Consider the following 15,225-nt stretch of genomic DNA (forward strand, 5'->3'; position numbering starts at 1 on the left):
TGCCTGTTCTGTTCTTCAGGATCTGATCCCACTTTCATGCAAACAACTGGCAAAACTCCCAGTGAGCTAAACGGGACTTGGTGGGAGCAGCAGAGGCCTGGGGACCAGATGCCATCCTTGAAGCCATTTGTTGACCTGCCAGGCATCTGGTAGGCAGCGTGTCACCCTGGCTGCCTGAGGGGCAGCAGCTGGCAGGCTTGTTGGTGCATACCTTGTTTCCATTCCTGAATTCCTGGGTGGTCGGGCCCATTGCCCCATGTGTACCAGCTAGTGTGGGCTTGTCTCCACACCAGCTATGGTGCATACACACCAATCCTTAGCAAATGTCATTGGGGAACTGGGGTTGGTGTTGCTGTTGTAGGAAGATAATGGGGAAGCATCTTGGAGACACTGTAGGGAGCACAGGAGAGAGAGGGATAGCTGAGGCTGTGGCTGCAGAAGGCAGTGGAGAGGAACTGAGGGGGTTATGGTGTGGTCTAGGTAGGGAAGGTGGGCGATCCTGGGGTGCTGCAGCAGGGATGTAGGTGAGGGAGGTTGGCTGAGTAGTGACCTATATTTAAGATCTATGGTATTGCATAGGAAAATTTGTTAAACCAAGGACATTGCAACAGAGGGAAGGGACATGTGCAAGATGTATATAAAAAGATGGGGAGGTGGTGATGAAGGATATGGGAACCTTGTGGACTGTAGGAGATACGGAGGGAAAAGCACGTATTATAGAAAGAATCACATGTTGGGAAATAAGACCCTTCATGGCCTACTCCTTACCTTGAATTGGGGATTCTTTGAGCATTGTCCATACAGACTATATCCAGCTTTGCACTGGATGCTGTCTCTAGAATACAGTAGGATTTCTTTCCTCATTCTGAATTAACAGTATGCAGATTAAAAATAGCCACGGCACAAACCACAGGCTTTCAGAGAAAGAGTAAAGTATGCCAGGCAGAACTAAACGAATTATCATTTAATTTTCAAAGATTTGTTTTAATTTACCACAATGGTAGAGCCTCCAACTCCCAACTCCATTCTCTTCATTTGTGCTTTATCAGAAATGCTCAATTCCCATACTGGCAGCTGGAAGTACCAGGACACTTGAAACGAGAGAGCCTGTCCTTACAGATTTTCAACTGCAGACACAACAGATTTCTGTGCATATCTCCCTGAAAACATGAACACTAGGTGATTATTTTTTAATATTTAGTAATTTTAGTTATGTTAGTACTTTCTGAGGAAGCGTGGCTTGAGAGACAGTGTTGCTTCTTCAGTTGAGGAATGGAACAGCGACTAGAAGAACATGGAGGAATAGTTTCCTGAGATATCTGCCATGCCTGCTACTGTGGTGTCTAAGCGACATGTAGTGCAACAGCACTGGAAGGAATTTGAATGCATTGCCACCGCCTTTGTAACTAGTTATGCCCTTGTTTACTGCTGACTGCTGGCTTTGATCAGGAGTTTTGCTCCGGATTGACTTAGAATATGAGACATCAGTAATTAAAACTAAGGTTAGGAAAAATGTTTTTCTACAGAGAAGCATCAGCTGGTTAAGACTGAAAGTTCTGCAAAGAAGGGTGAGAATGGGTCTGATTCAAGTGCGTGTTTGATGCTGAACAGACCCCCCACAAGGACTGTTTTCCCACAACCTTTGTGAATGACACTAAACTATTGTTTACTCTCTCTAAGCCTTAGTTTCCTGCCTCAAATTCCTACCTTTGTACACGTCCTAGGAGGATGAGCCTACCGAAGGCTGTCAAGTTCTCTACTATGCTACCAGCAACCATAAAACATATGATTCCCTTGGATTATTTTTTATCAAGCAGGGTAAATCAAGCAAAGAAGCTGAGGATGGAGCATTGCTACCAGAAGCACTGTTCTTCAGCAAAGAAAACCCCTTGGTCCCAAGCCCCAGACATGACTGAAATTCTCTGCTTACTTTGACTCTGGCAGAATTACAACAGCAGAAAACTTGTCTCAGTCTCTTCCACTCTACTCCAGGTAATCACGTAATTTTAATTCCCCTCCTTGCATGTTCGTGCTGTAATATGAGCTGCGGACTTCAAGCATGTACTGTGAAGTGCTCAGGTGAGAAAAAAATGCTGTGATTGACTTTTTGCAGACACTTAACTTGCAAGGGGATGTTTATGCAAGATACAGTAGGGACCTGTTCTCCCAGCTAAGAATTGCACTTTGAAATCCAAAGTGTTAAACTTTGGCTTGTCATCTGTCATAGCAAGATTTTTTACTCTTTTTTAACACCCAGACTCGTTGCTAAACCTACATAATCCTGAAATGTAACTTTTAAGTGTGATTTATGATTATGATTAGATTTATTGTATCAAGTTGCTGTTGTAAATCCCCTTGTTTTCCTAGGAAGGTGGGGCTGTAAATGTCCTGGGAACAGGAGAACTGGGATGATATTGCATAATTTGTTCTAAAAGCTTTTTCATTTCAAAGCCAATTAGAAGAAATAACACCACCCCACCCCACCCCAACAAAACCCCCAACAACTGTCGCATAACAAAATCCCATGTAATGTCTAGTTACCTAATGGCAGTAGATAAAAAACCAACCAACCAAACAAACAAACAAAACCCCCAAACCCCAACCCAAAACCCCTGAGCTCAAAACAGCCTGCAGGAGCCAGAAAAAGAAGGCACAGATTCAAGTTTTAACTGTGAGAACAAAAAAGTTTTCAGAGTGACTGTTAGCTTCCCCAGATGTGAAATGTATAGGGTCTAAATTGTAACATTGCTGGGAAATCAGATGGTTCTTCGCCCCTTCCCCTCGCTCACAGGGGGCACCATGATGAAATGAGAATACTGCAGATATTTTGCAAAACAAATTTATCAACGCCTCACACCCTGGCTTGCAGCTGCCAAAGGTCTGGATTATATTCAGGAGATTGTAGGAAGTCATGCAAAACAAACGTGAAAAAGAAAAACAAATGTATTTCCAGCATAAACCCTCATAGCGGTGTTTTCATTAAAGGGCTGACATCTTGCTATAACCCTGGGGTAGGAGCTTGCAACTCCTGCAAAATGCAGTGTGCATGCATTTGTGTAGCAACTCACTAAAGCCTTTACTGATAGGAAAGCGTCACTAAGTGCTCCTGGTTAGGGTATGGAGAGCACCCGGGGAGCGAGCTCCTTCCTTGAGGCTGAGCAAGAAAAAAGCATTGCCTTTCCTCCAGCCTGGATCCTGTACATAGGTCATCCTCTTCCCATCCAGCTTGCTGGACGCTGCTTCCTCTCTCATAACCAATATTCTCTTTCTGAATTCACGGGCTTATGAGGCAGTTTGAAGTGGGTCATGATGATATAATTTTGGCTGCTCATCAACAGGCTTAGAGGTATTTTGCATGCAGGAGAGCACTGGGGAGGCATTGTGTAGCATGGACCGTCTACAGAGATAGTTTGGGGAACACAGATCTACCTTGCTTCTCTAGAGGAGAGAGAGGAAGGGCAGCCCTTGGCTGGGGGGAAGAAGGGCTGGTCTTGGGGACAGAGCCCCCTCCTCGTGCGGCTAGGAGGGAGGACAGGCTCTCTGCGGGGAGGCTGTGCGGGTCTTCAGGAGCACTCTTCGAAAGGATGTACCTTGACTGCGATCGTGCTGCAGTAAATATACAGCCTTATCCACCGGGGCGGATGGGGAGTTCAGTCAGGGTTCAAGAGCTGTCCTCAGTCAGCTGGGGCTCCGCTGGCGTTTTCAGCAGGACTTTTGAAGTGTTTGACTATGAAGTGCTCTAATCACAGGAAGAGGACCACAGCAAACCTCACCTCGGGAGAGCTCGTCAGTGGGAAGGGCTGGCCTAGCAGAAGTAAACAAAAATATTTTAATTGCCTGTGAGAATACCAAACGGAAAAGTGGGAGGGAGAGCTGGCAGTCTGCATGTCATTGAGACTGCTGAAAAGTCCCTAGGAAGTCAGAAGAGGGAGGTGGGATGTTGATGTCCTGTGCCATTTCCATGTTTATCTTTTGAGTAATCTTTTGTTGAACAGCGGGCTCCTCTGCACTCCAGGAATATGCAAGCTGAGCACCGAAATTACAGTTCTGTCTGGTCCTTTTGTCATTGCACTGAGAAACAGCCTGAGGGCCTGACAAAATCAGTTCCAGTGTCTTCACTCAAAAATGTCACTTTTTTTTTTTTTTTTTTTTTTTTGAAAGAGAGAGAGAGAGAGAGATGGATACGGTGTATCTGGCTGTGGCCAGAATTCGGTGGTTATGTTAAAAGTCAGGACCCTGTTTGTGTAAGACAAAAAGCAAACAAGCTTTAATTTTCCATTGGGTAATGCCATAGACGTGTTTGCACAGTGAATGCTTAAAAGCACACCATGTTCTGCATAAACAAATAAAATACACTGCCCCACCTCGAGGAGTAGGGACTGTAGTTTTGTTTTCTGCTGGGAAAGTATTTTCTGACAGGGCTTTGTTATAAAAACAACCGTTTTAACAGTAAAAAAGCTCTTGAAAACCCGACGGCATGGTCCAGGATGATGAGACGTTTTCATTAGTTTGAGCTACTTAAGCTTAGCCATTTTCTTCAGTTTGAATTTCTTGGACTGCTGAGCAGGAGGTGGATCCAAAAATGAAACAGAGTAATGCTCCTGCCCAGCTCTATGAAATCTCTGGCAAGGCCAAAGGTTTGAGTGAATGTATTATACGAAGAAACAGCTTTCATCTTGTACAGAGGCTCTATTGTGCTTCAGAAAGACTTTTGGAGTCATCTAAATTTTTACTTCTTACCCATGAGTACACAGCCTCAGACGGCTCGTTGTGAAGCTAGCAGTCTGTAATCACGTCGCATTGGGACAGAACCGCTCCTCCGACATTGATAGATACTTGGTTTTGCCCTAAATCGTAACGTGAGCTGAAAAACGAGAAGCCTGCCTAAAAGGTTATCAGATCTAATGCACTTTTACTGGGATGAGGAGGAAATACAGCGGTGGTAAACAAATATAAGAACCTATTGTGACTGCGGCTTAGAATCACCAGGAGACCAATTAACACCTTTTTGTTAGGATTAACCATTATGATGTTTGCAGCAAGAGCCTTAAATTGGTACTTTCTTGTAGTTCAAAGTGTGACTACATTGCAGTTACAAGGGAAGTGGAGATCAAAGCTCCCAGAACAAATAATTACATGGAGGTAAATTCCATCTGATGTAGGAAGCAGCAGAAGCCTCCAAAGAATAGCAAACAGTCTGGCAGGGAGCAGCCTGTAGGAGTGTGAGCAACACAAAAGGCAGGCTTTCAAAGGGAGAAACGCCTCTCCTCAAAATGATGGAGTGAATCGGCTGCTCTGAAACCCTTTCGTTATACGGGGCTGCTCTTTGCTGTGTCAGCAGCCCCATTATGAAGCTTTTATTTTCTGAGGTTCATCACTCAGCCGAACCGGTGCTAATACGTGGCATAGAAAGCCTGTGTGGGGTCTCTGTGCTCGGCTGGGAATTTTAAAGGTAATTAAGGAGGAAAAAGCCCATTGTGCTATATTTGGTGACTGTTTTATTTTCTTGGTGTTGGTCCTGTGCCCAGGAGAGGAGGTTGGAGGGTGGGAATAATGGAATTCCCCTCGTTGCCTCCGTGTTCCTCTTGAGGCCCTTCAGTGATAGTTTGCCAGTGAGAAACTTGCATTTAAATAAATAACTCTGGAATTAATTGAAGCCTCGGCTTTGATGTAGTGTGCGCTTAGATGATATTGTCTCTAATTTAGACTTCGAGCCTAAAGTACAGGGGACTTTCTTTTTCTTACCTAAAATACCGAAAAAGGTCTCTAGGCCATGAGTAAACAGTTACAGTGTTTTAGTGGTTTTCTGAACGAATCATTCGTTGTTTTATGTCTTTATTTTTGCTGAAAAGCACCAATGAAATGGGTAAATGACTGCTGAAGAAGCCGTAAGTTTGCATTGCTTCAAAGAATAATGGGTTTTGTAAGGAGAAAAAAAAACCCAACCTAACAAAAGAGAAGCAAAATTTCAAAAATTTCAAATTTTCCATTCTGACACTTTCAAAGCCTAATATTTCTTTGTTATTTATTTTTTTCCAAGCTTGAAATTTGCCAAAATACACTTTTAAATAAAGGGTTAAAATGAAGGAAAATGTGTTGTGCAAACAAAAGAAAAGTGTCCTGTTTTGGTTGACATATGAATGAAAATTATACAGCATAAATGTACCTGTCCTGAAAATGAAATAAATTATTAAGGTGTCTATAAATGACACTGCAATTACCCTCCCTCTAATTAGAAGCTGGGAACATTTAATTCCATAAGCAGCCTCCTCCTTATTCTCCTAGGTTATAAAAGATGTATTCCTTCAAAGACTGAGTGTCATGGAATAATAAGCTAACACTTCAGTATGGGGTTGACTCACCTGTTTTCTCTCAGCTTGCACTCAGCTGACCACCTGTATTCCTGTCAGCCTCCTGAGGCAGATAAAATATTTGTCATACAGTTAAATATTTATTGTGTCCTGAGGGTATTCTGGGTGAGATCTGCACTGGGTTAGGAGAAGGTGTGTGTTAGCTGAACTGGTCCAAAAAGATGCACCGACAGCCTGAGCACAGCTTGATTCAGCCTCTTTTCAATTTAACTTAAACTGACAGGAGTTAGTACAAATGCAACTATGTACAGTGTGTTTTTAATGACAGGAGGTTTGAAGCTATTTAATTAACCTAGTTTAAGTAAGATACTAGTTATGATACTGTAACTTTTTTTTCCCAACATGTTGGTTAAAAGAAAAGGATTTAGGCCAAGATATTTTTCCTCCCCTCTCATGGGCAATGCAGGGATTGGCTGCCACCTTCTTGGTCTACAAGTGGTCTACCAGAGCCCACTGATTTCACACGTGTAACATCCATATGGGAACAAGAAAAACTATTCCTACAAAAGCAAAAATATTTCTAGGTAACTTCCCCTCTCTCACTCCCTCCCCATCACCCCCCCTTTTGTCTTTTTGCCTGCTGGGAAAATCTACTACAATATCGACTGTCAAGTCAGCGTTCATCAAAGCAACTTAACTTTTAGAATGAAATGAACATTTTTCAGGCTGTTCACCCTGTGTCTGCCTCCTTGAGCTACCGGCACACTGCCAGGGCTGTTGCAGGGCCGGGTGGGTGTCCCTGGCTGGCCAAGGACAGGCTTCCCGAGCCTGCGGGGGTGCAACAAGGCTGCTGCCGAGCCGAAGAGCTGTGCTCCAGCGTGTGGGATGGTGTGTGCCCAAGTCCCTCCTGCTAGGGAAGAACGTGGGTTTTTTTCTGTTGTGAAGCGCCGGTGTGTCTAAAAGGGGTGTGTGAATGCCAGACGCCAGCCCCGGCAGCCCATCTGCCCCGTCAAGCCTCTTCTCCCTTGGGCAGTACAGCAGTATGGTCCTTCAACCCCCGCCTGTACACCCACCTCCCACCCCAAAATGCTCGTGATGCTCATGAGGTGAAGGCGAGGGGAATTTTGGCATGCCTGCCATAAAGCTCTTGATTTTTTTTTCCATCAGGACAAGCCGAACAAATGAGACCATTCCCTACCCATGGGACATCTCTCGGTGGGTGTGCTGGGAGGTCTCCACCCCAGGAGGTGGTGGGTCACTACTGGGACATGCTTTCCATCCCTGGGAGCTGGCGTGGGCACTGTGGCCATGCGCCATCCCTCCCCAAGGCTGGGGGAGCCACAGGGGGAAGGTGGGTGTGCCTTTCCCTCTTCCCTGCGTGCATGTCCGATTTTAAACACAGCAAATCTGGTGTTTAGGTCAGGTTGATGTTTTGACACCGTCTGACAAAAGCCAGGAAGTGCACACTTTTGCACTGACCCTGGGCACCTCGCTAACTCCCACATGTTTGTTTTCACAACAGCGTGAGTTAAGGGGTGGATTTAACTTATGAATTTCCTGGCTTTTGTCAGTTTGCCTTACAGCCATAACCTGGTTTGAACATATTTCTTTCCATATTTTATATTAATGCTGGAAGTGCTATTTACAATAGCCATCTTCTAATGAGTGGGAAAGAGTACAAAGCCTTTCTGGAGGGGGAACATAAAGTTTTTGAAATTGGTAACAGGCATGGGGGCTGTTGGCAGAGGATCACTTATAATAAATGATCTTTTTGTTTTTACTCATTAAGAGGTCAGTTCCATAAAAAAGAACACTTCTTAGTTTTTTAGATGCTCTTATCACAAAAAGGGCTATTCTTTTATTTACTGCCTTGCAGAGGCGGGAAGGGAATTATTTGTATCAAAGAATGATTATGAAGCGTGTCTTAAAAGACCATGTAAAAATAAAGAGTATGTTTGTTGGAACACGTAAAGGAGGAACTCGTTTGGTTCACTTTGATGAATTTGACTGTAGCATCTCTTGATGGCTCTTTTTTTCCTTCTTTTTTTCTTTTTTCCCTCTGAGGTCTGAGTATAAAAGCTTGCAGTCCCCTTGGAAGTTGATGGGAGGTTCCTTCTTACATGAGTTGGGCAAAATTCATGCTTCCCTTGAAACCAGTAGTATTAATCACTGGAGATTACTTATCAGCAATGTATTATCACAGAACTCAAGCTTCATCTAGAACAGCATTTTATATGCAGTAGTTGAGACAGACTTACCTCATTGTTCATTCTGTGACCATTCTCTTCTGTTACAAATGTGGTTGTCCAGGAATTCAAAAAATTAAAGGGAGCAGGCAGAAAAAAAAAAAGTAATTCGAAAAATGCTAAAAGTAGACAACTTAGAACGACTCTGAATTATGGTTTCTCAGAAAAGAGTCCTGAATGCCATAGCTGCTGAGTCACAGGCGCTGTGACCTTCCTCTGTGCTTCTGAACAAGGTCTTGGTATGTTGTATCAACTGCAGCACATTCACTTCCATATCGTCTTTTCTCTCATGTGATGCATCCATAGGGTGCCCGAGGGCCCATGTGTTAGAATTGCTTTCTTCCACGTTATGATTGAGTTAGCTCTTTTCTTTTTTCTGTCTTTTTCTGTGTTTTCAATGGGAGAAGATTCCTTCTGGCCTTTGCTGAGATGGATTTAATAAATCTGCTTTGCAGAGAAATGATTTCTCCCCTCTCCTCCCTGTCAATCAAGAGGAGTTGCCTAGAAAGCTGAGAGAAAGAGCCCTCTGCAGCTGGCTCAGTTTCTGATGCCAAATGATTTAGTTCAGCCATCCAACTCCCTGGTCTTCTCTTGGGTTGTATTGCGCTGTGCAAATTCAAGTCATGTTTTCATCTGGCACAGGCGTTACATTATTTTACAATATAATGGCTGCTAATACAGAACATTAAATGATAAACAGAGTCCACACGGCATGTCCTCATGCTCTGCTTCTGCCATTATTAGTACTTGATTGTTTAAACCCAGCTGTAATTCGCCGTTATTTAGGCCATCAGCCAGCCTCAGGGATGGGGAGGGGTACCATGGCGAACAGCCCCTGCCAGGGAACATTGTGCCTGGGAGCTGGCCGAGCCGGTTTCCCGGAGGAGGAAGGTTTTGTTCTCCCAAGCAGACATCCTGACCCATTGTGAAAGGCTGGCAGGGCAGCAAGCTGACACAGGGCTTGACACTGCCTGCAGAGATTGTGCTCAGACCCCAGAGATATAGAAATTGTCATTTGCTTGTTAGCCTCCTGCTGACAGAAGCTCTATTTCCCTTTGTTTTGAGCTAAAGGCTCCCTTTCCCTCTCTCAGCTCTTAAAGGTTTCTCCATAAGCACAAAATAAGGGGTTTCTCCACAGAAGAAAAGGGGTTTGGACAATGGGTAGAGTTACAAAGGAGTGAATGACAGGCTTCCTCTGCCTGACAAGCAGCTGGAGTGAGGAGCCTTTGAGGGTGCAAATAGAAATTATTGTCCTGGGTGTTTGTGGAGTTACTTATTCATTAGCTCTCTTTTCACTAAGTTAATGAACTTATGCAGCCTGATCCTGCTTCTAATTTAGTTGGTGTCAGTCACAGTGCTGTGGAGTTTGGGACAGATCACTGGATTTCTAAACTAATCTCACTCAGGCCACTGAATTTTACTTGCATACTGGTGCTTGGCTGGGGTGAATGTCTTTCAGAGTTCACCTCAGAAAGGCATTCAAACTTGATTCAAAAACATGGGGAGAGGAGAATCTACCCTTCCTTTGGTAGCTTGTTCCAGAGGTTAGCAAACTACGTTGTTAGACTATTTTGAGCGTTTCTGGCTTCACCTTTTACCTATTGCTTCTTGCTGTCCCTTTCCCACTAGGTGAAGAAGTGTTTTAGCATCCAGCACTACTCGCTCTGAGATGTTCACAATTGTGCTTTTTTTTTTTCTTACTACTTTTGTGATTCTTTGCTGTCTCTCCTCCAGTTTTCCAACATCCCCTTAAAAACAGACAGTAGAACACAGACACTGTTCTCAGCAGCACTTCATACTCAAGGAAAATTGCTTCTTTAAAAAAAATCATATATTTACTAGCCCCTGTTCATAGGATTGCAATAAAGCTGTTAGCTCTTAAAGTAAGCAAAACCTATTTACTTCTGAAAGTTTGTACGTTTGGCACTTGAGATTACCTCAGTGCTGAAAGCTGGGGGTTTGAACACCCTCCTCCTTCCTATCCCAATTGCTGCCTGGTGAACCAGGGACTGTCAGAGGTCAGACGATGGTGAGTTAAGCAAGATCAAAATAAGACTTCTTTTCTCCAATTTCACAGAGAAATAAACAGGGCTTCAACATTGAGACATTTTTGTAGTATTGAAATAACCTGGATACTTAGATACCTCTGCACGAAAGGCTTGTGTGATTGCAAAGTGCTGTTAGTTTTAAGAAGGCAAAAATTTGTCACCTTTATTAGTCTAAATTTCCTCAGGGTTCAGGCACATTCACCCAGGGGTTTCTGCTTGGTACCAGAAGAGAAACCTGTTAGGGCAGCTTAGGCTTTGTACACACTGGGAAGTCTTACTGATTACACTGTGTTGGTTAAATTTCTGTAGTCATATGGGTTTAAGGAGTAGTTCACTCTGTCCCCAAAATTATTTATATTATTGGAGGGATATTATATTTCTAAAATAATACAAACTAAAACTAGAAAAAAGATGTTTGTATGATAATAGGGTTGTCCAGCAGGAGACTGCGTCAGTCTGTATTAAAATTCAGCTTACATTGATACAAATTTCCAGGGTAGACAAGTCAACTGAGTAGTTTTACAATAGCTGCTGGAAAACAACCACCAGAGCTGACGATCAGTTCTTCATTCTATTTTCTTAATAGTTTAGACATGGAGAAATACAGCAAAATATTCATTTTGGAATTGGAGGAAACACAAAAGTCTCTCTGAAATAACACAATCAATCTGGTTTTGACAGCAATTGTGTCAGCAAACTGTATATAAAGTTTTCTTAGTACTAGAAATATACAAGGCATAGGCTTGTATAAATTCATAGGCTATGTATTAGATGGATAAATGCATAGGCTCCTGTACTTTGTAATGTCAATTGATCCATTAACTGAACTGAGAAGGTTTTGATCCCCATGGTGTCCCAAGGGGAATGATTATAAAGCATACATGATAGAGAGGTTATAGCATCTAAAGGTATAGTGTGTACAAAACCTGTGCTGGCCAGGGAAGGGTCACCAAAAGCCAATAAATGAGGTGTGAATGCAGCTCAGCTGCGGGTAGATTGAGATGGGGGATAGGTCACCCTCAGGCTGCTGCTGTGAGAAACTGGTATGGAGAAGTTGAGGCAGTCTGTGGTTTACCAGAACCTCTCTGTGGCAACATAGTCCTGGAGCACAGGAATCTTGTTCACAATACCTTGCTTGTTGGTGCTGTGAGATAAAGTTTCCAGTTGTGAAATGCTCTGAAAGGTATGGGAGTTGGAGGTAACAGGGCTGAAACTGAGTGTTACAGGTGACCCAGTGTGAGAGCTACTGAAGGAGAGGACTTCTTCCTCTTTATGTAGCTATGTACTTTCTGTCCTCACTTCGTTTTTGCCCCTTACATTCCCCGTGAGTTGGTTTAATTCACTCATCCTGCAGAACGTGAGCTTAGTCATCCCTTGCCTACCTCAGAAAGAAAACAGAAAACAGTTTTCCACTGGGTTAGCAAGGTGAATCAGCTCAGGAAGGACTTTAACATGTGCTGAGGGAGTGGGAGAAGGAAGGAGGAGACATTGGGCTGACAGAGGGTGCTGGGATTCACTCAACTGGGACAGCTGTTGGAGAGTCCTGATGAGTGCTTCTGAGAAGCACACATGCTGAGCAACAGGACAGGGTCCAACTCTGATTTCAATTATGTTTTATTTCAGAAGTTGGTACCAGGAAGGTCTCAGCCAGAGACATGCATCTGCAGACATGGTTGCTGGTGGCTGTGTAAGATGAAAACAGGTAAGGTGACTATAGCCATTGAAACACAATGGGATTTTGTAGAGGCTGAACTTGTTGTACATAGGTATTTGAGCTCTTTTACCAGATGCTTGCTGGAGGTGGTGGCTCTCCAGGGGATAGGCTGGTATGTTCTGCTGAGGTCCTTGCATGTGGCTAAGGCCGCCTTCTCTATGGAATTTTAACTTTGCTAAAAATCGTACTGCTTCTTTTATTTAAATAATGAGTATGGCCAAGTAACGTTCAAATATTTTAAAACATAATCACAAGATCACTTCTGAAATCTAGAGGCACTGAAACATTTGGTGTTGAAGACCCAGCATCCACACTATGTGCATTTTGTGACTAATCTGTGTATATCAATCTATATGTGTGTGTAAATATATATATATATATTTTACACTTTTGAGAAACTCCAGTCTGGTCCTGTGAGCTGAAAGTCCATTGGTGCTTAAAGAGTACTAGGTGTGCTCTCGGGGTGTATCCTCTGGTTTAGTTTCACCCAAAAGGAATATGGTTTTATGCTCTGAGACCACCTGTAGTGCAAATCAAAATACTGGTAGTAGGGACTATCATGAGATTGGTTTCAGAAGTGTGTCTCTCATCCAAAGTAAAATGCTAATGTAGGCACTCTCTTCTCTTGATGATGATGTAACTTTGAAAATGAGCACCAGAATACATGGTTAAAATAAAACTGCTTTCTCTTCCTGATGAATTATAATGCCTTGTTTTGGAGACTGCCAGGAGCCCTGGGTCTGTTTTGCAAAGTATGTAGATCATGGCAGTGGAAGATTAATATTTGCTCCTACAAACTTCAGGCAACGTTTGGGATTTGTTGTAGTACATGGTAACTAACCACATGTAAGAAGGTCTCCAGGCTTGGATCCCAACAGATAAATGAGACTGAGTGGAGGCAAAATTGAGTTTAATCATCACTTTAAATACAAGGAACTGAAATACAGCTCTGAGAGAGCTTCTCAGTCAGCTGGGAAGCCTGCAGCAAAGCTGATGAATTGTCTTAAGAATCTAGATCAACTGCCATGTTACTGTGCAATACTGCATATTGATATAACTATACAATCCCTGACAGAACACAGTGGAATTCTTTGCCATGACTTGAATCACAGTATGGGCTGGCTGATGAGCCAGAAGTCAAAAGGGACCTCCTGTTAAAGGAGTTTCAGTAGAAGAACCTTATTTATAGTCATTACAGGCATATTCTCCTTTTCTTTTTAAAGTCCTCAAAGAAGAAAATGAGGGCATCACACAAGAATTTGAAGCTACTACAATCAGCGTGTAGGCTGGTCATTCTTGGTTATAGCTCTCTGGACTTCACTGCTTGCACAGCAGATACATTTGGATCAGCAATTTTCGTATATGCCTCAGTGTGTTTGTTTGGTTGTTTTTTTTTTTTTTGGTCTAGAACAATATCATAAGAATACAATGATATAGTCTGCTTACCAACTTGGCATAAATGGTTAGCTTTCCAGGGTCTAGTTTTTCTGCAGTATGACATACTATTGTTGTCTTCAGGGTATCTCATACATTCATCATCATTGGCATTAGTGCAGCTAACTGAGCTTAATTTTGTTATTTTCTATTCTAATTTTAAGTGCTACACTGTGTTCTCTCCTCTCAGGCTGACATTAATCACTTCAGGAAACACTTTGTTTTGTAGCCGGAGGCCCTCAGTCTTGCAAGTGTTCAGCCAGTAGTGATCTGATAAGCTTAGCGCTGAAAGTACTTTGTGAAAAGAGATTTCGTTTATCTTGAATGTTGGGTAACAAACTGTCAAGATTTCTTTTCCTTTTTAATACATCATTTTTATACAACTTAGACATCAGATAGAACAAATATCCAGACCAGGAAAGTGAAAAGGTGCAGTTGAATGAAACGCACTACTGAACTCTTAATTTCTGGCCTAGAAAATGCAAAAGAAATCCTATATAATTAGGTTATCATGTTTGACACACACCTTCCAGTTTGTACATCAAATCGACCAAATAATGCATTAATATGTGACTTCTTTAGTTTGAAGTTCTATGTACCAGCATAATACTAGAACAAAACTCACTTGTTAGTTATGATATCAAAGCAGGGGTAAAGGTGTGTGTTTGTTTTTTTTGTTTGTTTTTGTTTTTTTTAAAACAGGCAGCATGGCTTGAATTCAAGCATGGCTTCAATTCAGATAAGACTAACAAGGCCCAAGGAAAAACGAAATGGAAAACAGATTATAAAAGAATTAAAAAGCATAAGTAGTCTTTGCCAACCAGGCGCACGAAAATATACGAATTTTGATGATTTGTGCTCCCAAACCTTGAAGCTATTTAAAAGGCTCAGACTTTGAGGTAGTGGCTACTCATTTAAGGAGTTCCAAATCAGGCACCTGAAGCTCTGGTTCTTTTCATTTAAATAACCAACCCCTGTTTTGTTTTGGTTTTAGTTCACTTTTACATTTAATGTTCTCATTGGCAGATACCTGACTCATTTCTGGATCCCTGTCCTTGCCCAACAGGACCCATATTGGGGTATGGGTGGAAGGACTCTTGTGTGACTCAACCTACAGGAGTGGGGAGCTCAGAGCTATAATCTTGCCTTAGTCAGAGCTGTTCTCATGAAGCCCAGTTTCATTAATTAACTAGACTAGTCTTTAAATGGGATTAATTACATCGTCTAAGTTCTAAAGCTTTCTGAATGTGAGAAATAATACAGTGGGTTATGGGAAATGCATTGGTGGGCAGTAGTTTAGGATGTTCATGAACCTTTCTCTGAGCTACAAAGCAACTCACATCTGAGAACTGTTAACACAGCAGTGTGCGGTTCCTTTTTATGTCTTAGTTTATCAATAAATGGGCTGGCTTGTTGTGGCCTTTATTTTCTGCCTGGAGTCTGAAGCATTATATTTGTGTATCAGTAGGACC

At 42.5% G+C, this 15,225-nt stretch overlaps 1 long non-coding RNA gene across 1 annotated transcript in view; it reads left to right on the forward strand.

Moving 5' to 3' along the window:
- Window positions 1-12,287: 12,287 nt before the first annotated feature.
- Window positions 12,288-15,225, forward strand: part of LOC142026883 (uncharacterized) — a 152,037-nt gene continuing 149,099 nt past the window's right edge. Inside the window, exon 1 of the long non-coding RNA XR_012648942.1 lies at window positions 12,288-12,307. This is a non-coding gene — a long non-coding RNA (uncharacterized LOC142026883). The remainder of the gene's footprint in view (window positions 12,308-15,225) is intronic.

Source organism: Buteo buteo, chromosome Z, assembly GCF_964188355.1.
Source record: "Buteo buteo chromosome Z, bButBut1.hap1.1, whole genome shotgun sequence".
NCBI lineage: Eukaryota > Metazoa > Chordata > Aves > Accipitriformes > Accipitridae > Buteo > Buteo buteo.